The sequence below is a fragment of the Rana temporaria genome, chromosome 1, assembly GCF_905171775.1.
Source record: "Rana temporaria chromosome 1, aRanTem1.1, whole genome shotgun sequence".
In the NCBI taxonomy this organism is placed as follows: Eukaryota; Metazoa; Chordata; class Amphibia; order Anura; family Ranidae; genus Rana; species Rana temporaria.
This window is the reverse complement of record NC_053489.1, coordinates 10,569,401-10,582,209: the sequence shown is the minus strand read 5'-3', so window position 1 is coordinate 10,582,209 and position 12,809 is coordinate 10,569,401.

Genomic DNA, 12,809 nt, shown 5'->3' with positions numbered 1-12,809 from the left:
TGACGTCCTTGCGGCGTACTTTGGAGCAATGCACACTGGGAAATTCCACGGGCGGCGCATGCGCCGTTCTGGAAAAACGTCAATCACGTCGGGTCACCAAGAATTAACATAAAACACGCCCCCTCATCCTCATTTGAATTGCGAGCGCTTACGCTGACCCCATTTACGCTACGCCGCCGTAACTTTGGAGGCAAGTGCTTTGTGAATACAGCACTTGCCTCTCTAACTTACGGCGGCGTAGCGTAAATACGATACGCTGTGCCGCCGTAACAATGCGCGCCCCGACCTGAATCTAGCCCTATAACTTTTACGCAAACCAATCACTATACGCTTATTGTGTGTTTTTATTTTTTTAAATATGTAGGAGAATACGTATCGGCCTAAACCCGAATTTTTTTTAATTTTTTTATATATATGTTTTTTTTGGGGGGATATTTATTATAGCAAAAAGTAAAAAATATTGCTTTTCTTTTTTTTTAATTGTCGCTCTATTTTTGTTAATAGCGCAAGAAATAAAAACCGCAGAGGTGATCAAATCCCACCAAAAGAAATCTCTACTTGTGGGGAAAAAAAGAACGTAAATTTGATTTGGGTACAACGTCGCACGACCGCGCAATTGTCAGTTAAAGCGGCGCAGTGCCTTTAACGCAAAAAATGGCAAGGTCATTCAGCAGCCAATTCTTTTCCGAGGCTGAAGTGGTTAAGGGGGGTAAATCCTTCCGGGGCTGGAGTGGTTAAGGGGGGTAAATCCTTCCGGGGCTGAAGTGGTTAAACAAATCCTTGCTGGAAGCTTTGGAGGAGTAAAGGAATCTTCTCTTCAGTTCCCAATTTACATTTGTATTCATGTTGCCTCCACCCCCCCCCCCCCCCTTTTTTTAATTTAGTCAACAAATTTTCTTGAATTTTCTTAATGAATTGAATAATAATTGAAGAAATTCTATCGCGCTTTCCTAATCATTGTTAAATCCGTAGACGATTGTGCGGAGAGACGGTACGATGAGATTTTAAGGTGTGGCCAGGTTTCAGATACGATTTGGCGTGAGTGTAATACTTCTTCTGACCACTAGAGGGGAGTGTGGGGGTTGGAAAGAAAAGCAAATTAAGTCACTCTCTACTAATTACAAGCAGCTGTGTCTTGGCATCGGAGGGATCTGCACCGCCTGTCCTCCTCCTCCTCTAATAGAAAACATGTGTTTGTGGATTAAACTGCAATTCTAGTCTTTCAAATATTGTATAGAAGAACAGCTGAAACAAAAGTCTGTTTAGGACAGTTTCACACGGAGGCGGTTTTAGAAACGGCCTCAAAATAACGCCTGAAAACCGCCTCCCATTCATTTCAGGGTGACTTCTCACACTGGGGTAGTGTGCTTGTGGGACGTTAGGCCAAGTCCGGCAAGTAGCATCTTTGGGGCGATTTGGAAGCGCTCCCAAAATGCCCTGCCCATTGAAATGAATCGGCAGCGCTTCCAAAGCGTTTCAGAAACGCTGCAACACGGGCGCTTTCAGCACACAATAGGGAAGAGGGAACAAATGTAATAAGGGTGTGTTCCAATAATGTACACAGCTTCAAGTCCCACTGTTACCAATACCGAACTACAAGGCCCACTGTTACTGAAGGCAGCCAATACTGAACTACGAGTCCCACTGTTACTGATGGCAGCCAATACCGAACTACGAGGCCCACTGTTACTGAAGGCAGCCAATACCGAACTACGAGTCCCACCGTTACTGATGGCAGCCAATACCGACCTACGAGGCCCACTGTTACTGATGGCAGCCAATACCGACCTACGAGGCCCACTGTTACTGATGGCAGCCAATACCGAACTACGAGGCCCACTGTTACTGAAGGCAGCCAATACCGAACTACGAGTCCCACTGTTACTGATGGCAGCCAATACCGACCTACGAGGCCCACTGTTACTGATGGCAGCCAATACCGACCCTACGAGTCCCACTGTTACTGATGGCAGCCAATACCGACCTACGAATCCCACCGTTACTGATGGCAGCCAATACCGAACTACGAGTCCCACTGTTACTGATGGCAGCCAATACCGACCTACGAGGCCCACTGTTGCTGATGGCAGCCAATACCGAACTACGAGTCCCACTGTTACTGATGGCAGCCAATACCGACCTACGAGTCCCACTGTTACTGATGGCAGCCAATACCGACCTACGAGTCCCACTGTTACTGATGGTAGCCAATACCGAACTACGAGTCCCACTGTTACCGATGGCAGCCAATACCGACCTACAAGTCCCACTGTTACTGATGGCAGCCAATACCGACCTACGAGTCCCACTGTTACTGATGGCAGCCAATACCGACCTACGAGTCCCACTGTTACTGATGGCAGCCAATACCGACCTACGCGTCCCACTGTTACTGATGGCAGCCAATACCGAACTACGAGTCCCTCTATTACTGATGGCAGCCAACACCGAACTACGCGTCCCACTGTTACTGATGGCAGCCAACACTGAACTACGAGTCGCACTGTTACTAATGGCAGCCAACACCGAACTACGAGTCCCACTGTTACTGGTGGCAGCCAATACTGAACTACGAGTCCCACTGTTACTGATGGCAGCCAATACTGAACTACGAGTCTCACTGTTACTGATGGCAGCCATCACCGAACTACGAGTCCCACTGTTACTGATGGCAGCCAATACCGAACTACGAGTCTCACTGTTACTGATGGCAGCCAATACCGGCCTACGAGTCCCACTGTTACTGATGGCAGCCAATACCGACCTATGAGTCCCACTGTTACTGATGGCAGCCAATACCGAACTACGAGTCCCACTGTTACTGATGGCAGCCAATACCGAACTACCAGTCCCACTGTTACTGATGGCAGCAAATACAGAACTACGAGTCCCACTGTTACTGATGGCAGCCAATACCAAAACTACAAGTCCCACTGTTAGGCAGACCATACATGGGTCGAGTTTCGAAAGAATTTTCTTTAGAAATTTTATCTAAGAATTTTCGTTTGTATTTCGCACCATTAGTGGGCTGCAGCAACAGCCGATTTCTCATGCGCCCACTGAATTTTAATAATCAGACATGTTGGAAAGTTTTTGAAAAACTAACGATTTTTCTAATCAATGATGGTAGAATCGTAGAATCAAGCAAGAAATGTAATCGAAAAAAATGTGAATGTGCAAGAAATGAAACTTCCTGGAAAGAAAAGAAGATTCCCAGACACAATTTTTTTTTTCTGTAGGAACATGAGGTGAAATTGAAGATTTAATTGGTCGAATTTCAAAATCAATGGTGGCACCATCGGATTACAAAACACACAAATTTTCTGATTTTTCAAAAGAAAATTATTTCGAAATCCGACCATGTATGCCTTACTAATGGCAGCCAATACCAAACTACGAGTCCCACTGTTACTGATGGCAGCCAACACCGAACTACGAGTCCCACTGTTACTGATGGCAGCCAACACCGACCTACGAGTCCCACTGTTACTGATGGCAGCCAACACCGACCTACGAGTCCCACTGTTACTGATGGCAGCCAACACCGACCTACGAGTCCCACTGTTACTGATGGCAGCCAACCCCGAACTACGAGTCCCACTGTTACTGATGGCAGCCAACACCGAACTACTAGTCCCACTGTTACTGATAGCAGCCAATACTGAACTACGAGTCCCACTGTTACTGATGGCAGCCAACCCCGAACTACGAGTCCCACTGTTACTGATAGCAGCCAATACTGAACTACGAGTCTCACTGTTACTGATAGCAGCCAATACCGAACTACGAGTCCCACTGTTACTGATGGCAGCTAATGCCGAACTAGGAGTCCCACTGTTACTGATGGCAGCCAATACCGAACTAGGAGTCCCACTGTTGCTGATGGCAGCCAATGCCGAACTACGAGTCCCACTGTTACTGATGGCAGCCGATACCAAAATACAAGTCCCACTGTTACTGATGGCAGCCAATACCGAACTACGAGTCCCACTGTGTTACTGATAGCAGCCAATACCGAACTACGAGGCCCACTGTGTTACTGATAGCAGCCAATACCGAACTACGAGTCCCACTGTTACTGATGGCAGCCAAAACCCACCTACGAGTCCCACTATTACTGATGGCAGCCAATACCGAACTACAAGTCCCACTGTTACTGATGGCAGCCAATACCGAACTACAAGTCCCACTGTTATTGATGGCAGCCGATAACGAAATACAAGTCCCACTGTTAGGCAGACCATACATGGGTCGAATTTCAAAAGAATTTTCTTTCGAAAATCTTATCTAAGAATTTTCGTTCATATTTCGCACCATTAGTGGGCTGCAGCAACAGCCGATTTTTATGCGGCCACTGAATTTTAATAATCAGACATGTTGGACATTTTTTGAAAAATTATCGATTTTCTAATCAATGATGGTAGAATCGTAGAATCAAGCAAGAAATGTAATCGAAAAAAAATGCGAATGTGCAAGAAATGAAACTTCCTGGAAAGAAAAGAAGATTCCCAGACACAATTTTTTTTTTCTGTAGGAACATGAGGTGAAATTGAAGGTTTAATTGGTCGAATTTCAAAATCAGTGGTGGCACCATCGGATTACAAAACACACAAATTTTCTGATTTTTCAAAAGAAAATTATTTCGAAATTCGACCATGTATGCCTTACTAATGGCAGCCAATACCAAACTACGAGTCCCATTGTTACTGATGGCAGCCAATACCGACCTACGAGTCCCACTGTTACTGATGGCAGCCAACACCGAACTACGAGTCCCACTGTTACTGATGGCAGCCAATACCGAACTACGAGTCCCACTGTTACTGATGGTAGCAAACACCGAACTACGAGTCCCACTGTTACCGATGGTAGCAAACACCGAACTATGCGTCCCACTGTTACTGATGGCAGCCAATACCGACCTACCAGTCCCACTGTTACTGATGGTAGCCAACACCGAACTATGCGTCCCACTGTTACTGATGGCAGCCAATACCGACCTACGAGTTCCACTGTTACTGATGGCAGCCAATACCGAACTATGAGTTCCACTGTTACTGATGGCAGCCAATACCGAACTACGAGTCCCACTGTTACTGATGATGGGCAATAAGGAAATACGAGTCCCACTGTTACTGATGGCAGCCAACACCGAACTACAAGTCCCACTGTTACTGATGGCAGCCAATACCGACCTACGAGTCCCACTGTTACTGATGGCAGCCAATACTGAACTACGAGTCCCACTGTTACTCATGGCAGCCAATACCGACCTACGAGTCCCACTGTTACTGATAGCAGCCAACACCGACCTACGAGTCCCACTGTTACTGATGGCAGCCAATACAGAACTACGCGTCCCACTGTTACTGATGGCAGCCAAAACCCACCTACGAGTCCCACTATTACTGATGGCAGCCAATACCAATATACAAGTCCCAATGTGTTACTGATGGCAGCCAATACCGACCTATGAGTCCCACTGTTACTGATGGCAGCCAATACCGACCTACAAGTTCCACTGTTACTGATGGTATCCAATACCGACCTACGAGTACCACGGTTACTGATGGTAGCTAATACTGAAATACAAGTCCCACTGTTACTGATGGTACCCAATACCGACCTACGAGTACCACTGTTACTGATGGTAGCCAGTACCGACCTACGAGTCCCACTGTTACTGATGGTAGCCAGTACCGACCTACGAGTCCCACTGTTACTGATAGCAGCCAAAACCCACCTACGAGTCCCACCATTACTGATGGCAGCCAATACCAATATACAAGTCCCAATGTGTTACTGATGGCAGCCAATACAGAACTACAAGTTCCACTGTTACTGATGGTATCCAATACCGACCTACGAGTCCCACTGTTACTGATGGTAGCCAGTACCGACCTACGAGTCCACTGTTACTGATGGTAGCCAATACCGAACTACAATTTCCAGCAGTTCTTAGCTGCTTCTCCTTTTAGTGTCCTGCTAGCAAGACTGGGCAGCTATGAGTTTCTCCATGTCTACCACTGGGATTAGGCCTCATTGGCACGGGGCTAATTAATGCATACTCTGTGCATGGCTGTGTATACCTGCACCGGTTGTACAGGCATGGGGGGGATAGAGGCACTTCAACATCAGCGCTAACTCTGTGCCTCACGTTCTGGCATTCCTACCTGATTGGTCTCGGCCAGAATTTTGGCCTTAAGCACTGGAGAGGTCTTGGCTTGTCCATTCTCTTTCAATGACCTCTGGCTTCACTCTCCCTTTTAAAGACTTTTCTCCAAGGTGTATCTTGCATTAATCTCCCATTTGCAGTACACTGTGCCTCCCTGTGATCTCAACTGTGTTCTCTCTGCCCTGCAGAACCCCCCCCACCACCCTTTTGACCCCATCAGGGATATTCCTTTGGATGACTTTTCCTGTAAAGTAGCCTTCTTGGTTGCCATCGCATCTGTTAGACATGTCTCTGAGTTGGTGGCTCTTTCCTCTAAGGCAGGCATGTCCAAAGTCCGGCCCGGGGGCCAATTGCGGCTCCCGCTCCAGTTTAATGTGGCCCCCCTGGTAATTTGAATATATACTGTATTTATCGGCGCTGCCTCGGAGGGCAAAGGGAGGGGGGAACGAGTGCTGTCAAATTACATACAGGAGAATCTCCTGTTTACTCGGTGGCATCTGTAATAGGAAGTCCCGTCTCCTGGGCTGCCATTGGACGACTCCTCTGTCTATCATAGGAGGCGGGACATTGTATTAAAGAGGCTGCTGTGTAAACAGGAGATTCTCCTGAATGTAATCTGTTGGCGCTCGTCCAGCCCTCCGAGGCTGCAGATGGGCATCGATCAGGCTGCTTTCGTGGCAATGGAAAGGCTGCATTCATGGCAATGGCGAGGCTGCAGATGGGCTCTGATTAGGCTGCATTGATGGGCAATGACCCTTATTTTGCTTCACAGTTCTTTTATTTACATTTTTTTTCCCCTGAAACTTCCTTCCTAAAGTGAAGGTGCGTGTTATACACTGATAAATACGGTATATCCAAAAAACACGCCCAAGCTCATCTCTTGACCACACACAGCCACAAAGGCAAGAGAATTCTTGTTGGGCCGTGTATTAGTTGCTCGGACAAACACACTTAGACCAAATTTTATTGGTTCAAAGAATGTCGGGCAAAATGGTCGGCCCTTACGCATGTTCAATTCATCAAAGCTGGCCCTCTTTGAAAAAACTTTGGGCACCCCTGCTCGAAGGAACAATTCCTTATACAAAGTCGAGGTTGTTTTACAACCAAGACCATCCTTCCTTCCAAAGGTGGTATCGGTATTCCTCGTTCCCTGCACCAAAGGAAATCTCTTCAGTGCCTGGACATTGAGCCATTGGAGTCTACCTCTTAACCACTTAACGCCCGCCGCACAACTATTTACGTCCGCAAAATGGCACGGACAGGCAGATGGGCGTATATATACGTCCTTGCCTTCTAGCGGGTGGGGGGTCCGATCGAGACACTCCCCGCTGCGTGCGGCGGGCGGATTCCCTTGGGGAGCGATCCGGGACGACGGCGCGGCTATTCGTTTATAGCCGCTCCGTCGCGATCGCTCCCCGGAGCTGAAGAACGGGGAGAGCCGTATGTAAACACGCTTCCCCGTGCTTCACTGTGGCGGCGCATCGATCGTGTCATCCCCTTTTATAGGGAGACTCGATCGATGACATCAGACCTACAGCCACACCCCCCTACAGTTGTAAACACACACTAGGTGAACCCTAACTCCTACAGCGCCCCCTGTGGTTAACTCCCAAACTGCAACTGTCATTTTCACAATAAACAATGCAATTTAAATGCATTTTTTGCTGTGAAAATGACAATGGTCCTCAAAATTGTCCGAAGTGTCCGCCCTAATGTCGCAGTCACGAAAAAAAATCGCTGATCGCTGCCATTAGTAGTAAAAAAAAAATAATTAATAAAAATGCAATAAAACTATCCCCTATTTTGTAAACGCTATAAATTCTGCGCAAACCAATCGATAAACGCTTGCGATTTTTTTTAACCAAAAATAGGTAGAAGAATACGTATCGGCCTAAACTGAAGGGAAAAAAAATTTATATATGTTTTTGGGGGGATATTTATTATAGCAAAAAGTAAAAAATATTGCATTTTTTTCAAAATTTACGCTCTATTTTTGTTTATAGCGCAAAAAATAAAAACCGCAGAGGTGTTCAAATACCACCAAAAGAAAGCTTTATTTGTGGGGAAAAAAGGACGCCCTGCTTCTAAGTCCACTATGGTGAGATGGATAAGAAATCTGATCAGCCATTCCACCAGATTGGATGGGAGTTGTCTGGGCATTTCAGCCACAGGCCTCTGTAGCCCAGCTTTGTAAGGCAGCTACCTGGTCCTCCGTTCAACCCATTGCAAAGTTCTACTAGGTGGATGTCCAAATCTGAATTTGGGTCTGTTGACCCTTGTTGTACTTATTGGCACAGTTCCACTTGCCTAGTTGTTGACCACTAGTGTTGGGCGAACGGTTCAGCCCGAGCATGAGTTTGGGCCGAACATTTGCCTGTTCGCTGAACACCCGAATTTGCAGGTTGTTTGTCGGGTGTTCACCCCGCCAAACACCCTGCAAATGCACTGTGTGCGGCACAGCGTTGGTCGGAGAGTTGGGTGCAGGCAGGGCCGTCTTTAATATTGATTGGACCCTGGGCAAACTTTTTTTTTTTTTTTTTTTTATGTAGCTATTTACATATGAATGCCGCCACTACTTACCGGCGTATACCGCGCACTTTTTTCCCCCCTTAAAATCAGGGGAAAATCGTGGGTGCGCGATATATACGCCGATCCCCGCTGTCTCTGAGCCACTAGCCTAGAGCCGAGCCGAGCAAAGCCGAGTGTACTGCGCACTTGGCTAGGCTCGGCTCCGCCCGCAGGAGCCGAGAGGAGCCGAATACCCAGGAAATCCGGCTCCTCTCGGCTCGCGCCAAATCCAAAAACAAACACCGCAGCAACCCCGGGCAAGGTGCGGACGGACTCGCAGATGGACACGCTGGACGGAGACGGACACCTGGGTGGAGGCCGGAGACGGACACCTGGGTGGAGGCCGGAGACGGACACCTGGTTGGAGGCCGGAGACGGACACCTGGGTGGAGGCCGGAGACGGACACCTGGGTGGAGGCCGGAGACGGACACCTGGGTGGAGGCCGGAGACGGACACCTGGGTGGAGGCCGGGGACGGACACCTGGGTGGAGGCCGGAGACGGACACCTGGGTGGAGGCCGGAGACGGACACCTGGGTGGAGGCCGGAGACGGACACCTGGGTGGAGGCCGGAGACGGACACCTGGGTGGAGGCCGGAGACGGACACCTGGTTGGAGGCCGGAGACGGACACCTGGTTGGAGGCCGGAGACGGACACCTGGTTGGAGGCCGGAGACGGACACCTGGTTGGAGGCCGGAGACGGACACCTGGGTGGAGGCCGGAGACGGACACCTGGGTGGAGGCCGGAGACGGACACCTGGGTGGAGGCCGGAGACGGACACCTGGGTGGAGGCCGGAGACGGACACCTGGGTGGAGGCTGGAGACGGACACCTGCTTGGAGGCCGCAGACGGACACCTCCAAAGCCGCAGACGGACCCAATGCAAGGAAGCCGCAGACGGACACCCACAAGCAGGGCCGATCCTCCCTATAGGTTCACTATGCAAGCCGCTTAGGGCCCCGCAAAGCTGCAAAGGGCCCCCCAAATTACTAGAGGCCCCGCCTGGTGAGAAGTCATTTTCGCCCCCTCACCCCGCTTCTAAACTGGCTGGCTGAGTCATTTCCGACAGCAGAACGCCCCCTCCCCCCGCTTCTCAACTTTCTTTAATGTGACATGTCACTGTCGTCAGCGCCCCCTGCTTCTCATTTTTAATGTGCCATGTCATTTTGCTTAGGGCCCCAGGGAGGTCAGGATCAGCACTGCCCACAAGGCTGGACAGATCCTGCGCCAGGCTAGACGGACGCCGGACAAGGCCGCCGATGGACGCAGGGCAAAAATGTAAGTTTTCTTTTTTTTTTCCTTAACCACTTAAGCCCCGGACCTTTAGGCAGCTAAATGCCCAGGCCAGGTTTTGCGATTCGGCACTGCGTCGCTTTAACTGACAATTGGGCGCTCGTGCGACGTGGCTCCCAAACAAAATTGGCGTCCTTTTTTCCCCACAAATAGAACTTTCTTTTGGTGGTATTTGAACACCTCTGCGGTTTTTATTTGTGGCGATCAGCGATTTTTTCCGTGACTGCGACATTATGGCGGACACTTCGGACAATTTTGACACATTTTTGGGACCATTGTAATTTTCACAGCAAAAAATGCATTTAAATTGCATTCTTTATTGTGAAAATGACAGTTGCAGTTTGGGAGTTAACCACAGGGGGCGCTGAAGGAGTTAGGGTTCACTTAGTGTGTGTTTACAACTGTAGGGGGGTGTGGCTGTAGGACGGACATCATCGATTGTGTCTCCCCTATAAAAGGGATCACTCGATCGATGCAGCGCCACAGTGAAGCACGGGGAAGCCGTGTTTACATACGGCTCTCCCCGTTCTTCAGCTCCGGGGAGCGATCGCAACGGAGCGGCTAGAAACGAATGGCCGCGCCCTCGTCCCGGATCGCTCCCCGAAGTAAGCCGCCCGCCGCACGATTGGACCCCCCACCCGCTAGAAGGCAAGGACGTATATATACGCCCATCTGCCTGTACGTGCCATTGTGTGGACGTAAATAGGCGTGCGGCGGGCGTTAAGTGGTTAAACTACCTTTCTAAGCTTGGGGTGCGCGTTATACGCCGGCACGCGGTATACCCCGATAAATACGGTACATATGATTGCTGGTTATTTACATGTAAACACAGGGTCTGCAGGTGAGTCATCTGTACACAACAATAATGCAGAGCTAAGCAGCATTAGTAGCAGCACTTCACACTGAGATATCAGGACACAGCACAGGACTAAAACTTCAAGGAACAAGGGAAGTTAAACTGGGATAGTTGGCAAATATGAGGCAGCTGCTTTGGGCCCCATAACAATGACAGGGCCCAGGGCAGCTGCCCCTTTTGCCCTGCCTTAAAGACGGCCCTGGGTGCAGGATATATTTAAAAACAATGGCCCAGATTCAGTAAGCAATTGCGCCTGCGTAACCATAGGTTACGCAGCGCAATTGCTGACTTCCGCCGGCGTAACGTGTTCTCCTAAATTAAGAGAATTGGTACGCCGACTGCAGCCTAAAATCTGCGTGGCATAAGGCTCCTATGCCACGCAGATTTTAGGCTGCATTCTTGCGTTGAGCGCTAGGGGGCGCTCCCATTGTGGTCAGTGTATAGTATGCAAATTGCATACTAACACCGATTCACAATGTTGCACGGGCCCTGCGTACGCAAGGTACGGAGTTTCCGTACGGCATCTTTAGCATTGGCTGCCCCTACTATTAGAAGGGGCAGCCTTACGCTAAAGTATAGCCGCCGTTCCCGCCACGTGAAATTTGAATTTCACGTTGTTTGCGTAAGTGATTCGCGAATGTCGCTGGACGCCATTCACGTTCACTTTGAAGCAAATGACGTCCTTGCGACGTCATTTGCCGCAATGCACGTCGGGAAAGTTTCCCGACGGAGCATGCGCTCTACGCTCGGCGCGGGAGCGCGCCTAATTTAAATGATTTCCTACTGCTCCGTGAATCGAGGGCAGCGCAAAATATTTGCGTGGGCGCAGGGCAAAATCGTTGCCCTGCGCCTCCGCAAATATAGCGCAGATCTCTTTGAATCTGGGCCAATTTAATCAAGGCCACTACCGCAAAGCTCCCCCCCCCCCCCCACTGCTGTCAGATCCAGTATTATAGATTTCTATTCCACAAAGAAATAAGCGCACTTGCTTCATGTAAACACTTAAGTAACTTTGGGCGCACAATGGGACAGAAAACAAATGGCCGATCCCGAGGCCGGGATAATCACATGTTGGCTGCCGTACCTGAGGAGAAGCAGATGAGGAAAACGTTCCCCCGGCATCTCTCCAAGGCTGCAGATATAAATATTTACCCAGCCGGGAACCTTTCCGCAGAATCCCCCCCCCCCCCCTCCGGGGAAATGTCGGAAGTCATCTATCCTCCGCGTGCTTCCTGTCCTTCCGAGAGGGCTGCGGCCGGCCGACGCTTTATCCCCGACTGCCGTTCACCTAGGGTGACCACATTTCCAAACTACCAATCGGGGACACCCCTCCCTTCCCAAAAATCAGCTTGTGCTGTAACGAATCACAGCACAGTGATTGGACACAAGGGGCGGGATTTTCATGGTTTCTCCAATCACAAGCAGGGGGCGGGGATTGTGCTCCTGCAGGCATTCCCGGGCTTTTTTGGGGGCATCAGATTGGCCCGGGGGGGGGGGGGGGGTGGCTGTGTCAGTTTCATTCCGGGACACTGTATTGTCCTGGAATGAAGGTGCCCGGGACAGACCTGCAAAATGCGGGACTGTCCCGGGCAATACGTGGTCACCCTACGTCCGCATGAGGACAAATCTAGGAAAAAGTTGAGAACGCAGAGGCAGAAAATAGTGTATGGGGAAAAAGGGGGTACAACCGGGGCCCCCAGCCTTCCCTTCAGTCTCTCACCCTGCACCATTTGTATCCCCCTTTCCTAATCTAGGATGATTGTCTGGTGAAGGGAATCCGCGGCCGATTACAGACAAAAGGAAGGATCTGGAAGTTGTTCTCTTTGGGCCGGATTCAGAGAGATCAGAGGATCTTTAGATCCGCGTAACCTATCTGATTTACGATCCGCCGCCGCAAGTTTGAGAGGCTAGTGCTGT